A 485-nucleotide genomic window follows, 5' to 3' on the forward strand; every position below is an offset into this window, starting at 1 on the left:
TGTTCTGGCCAGAGCTTCACACCGTTAGTTTTGTTTTATTGCATTGGTAATAAAGTTAAGTATGCCAAGCACTAGGCTTTTTAAACCAATACCTACACTATAACTTATAAGGGTTTAACCCTTCAAATTAGATAGCTAGGCTAGTTTAACTCCCCCTCCATCATTGTATTCAATGCTATACAAGGATGGAGGGGGATGGGCACTAGAATAGGGACAGGTACAACCTTAACACAAAACTAGGATTCACACACAGACTACACGCTCACTGCATCAGTACACAGGGTGCATTGACTAATGATGATAATGCACCCGCCCCCATTTAATGGCCCAGCACGTACTCTAATAAGGAACCGGACAAAAAAATACCCGTTCCGAGTACACAATTGCAATGCACCCGGGGGAAGCTGAACAAAAGAATATTGGCCTCCCCCACCCAAACCCCCAATACTTGCTGCTGGTAATAACTTGGTACTTGGTGATTCCTC

The sequence above is a fragment of the Gigantopelta aegis genome, chromosome 10, assembly GCF_016097555.1.
Source record: "Gigantopelta aegis isolate Gae_Host chromosome 10, Gae_host_genome, whole genome shotgun sequence".
Classification (NCBI taxonomy): domain Eukaryota; kingdom Metazoa; phylum Mollusca; class Gastropoda; order Neomphalida; family Peltospiridae; genus Gigantopelta; species Gigantopelta aegis.